Consider the following 343-nt stretch of genomic DNA (forward strand, 5'->3'; position numbering starts at 1 on the left):
CACATATCTACTTTTCAAATCAATTTACTAATTATTTAGTTAGCGTTGGGAGTATAATTTGTTATACAGTATATATATAGCAAAAACCTTGAAATTTAGGGGGGGCCGAAATTATCAAGCAAGCATTTCGTGGTACTATTTTTGAATATCTAGGCAAAAATTTGAATTAGAGAGCGAAATCTTCACTGGTGATCGACCCCCTACAAAAAGAGAGGTACTGAGCGCATTAATGTCGGTTTACGATCCCCTTGGGCTGCTAAGTCACTTTCTTATGTACGCAAAGATCTTAATGCAAGAAATCTGGCGCAGTGCTGTTACTTGGGATGAACCGATTTTGCCAGCA

At 37.9% G+C, this 343-nt stretch overlaps 1 protein-coding gene across 1 annotated transcript in view; it reads left to right on the plus strand.

Annotated features, from left to right (window-relative positions):
- Positions 1-243: 243 nt before the first annotated feature.
- LOC118757462 overlaps positions 244-343 on the plus strand; it is a gene marked incomplete at its 3' end in the record, with an annotated part of 821 nt that continues 721 nt past the window's right edge. The window contains 1 exon segment of the mRNA XM_036492172.1: positions 244-343.

This window comes from Rhagoletis pomonella, unplaced genomic scaffold (assembly GCF_013731165.1).
Source record: "Rhagoletis pomonella isolate Grant_MI unplaced genomic scaffold, Rhpom_1.0 Rhpom_scaffold_18255, whole genome shotgun sequence".
Taxonomy (NCBI): Eukaryota; Metazoa; Arthropoda; class Insecta; order Diptera; family Tephritidae; genus Rhagoletis; species Rhagoletis pomonella.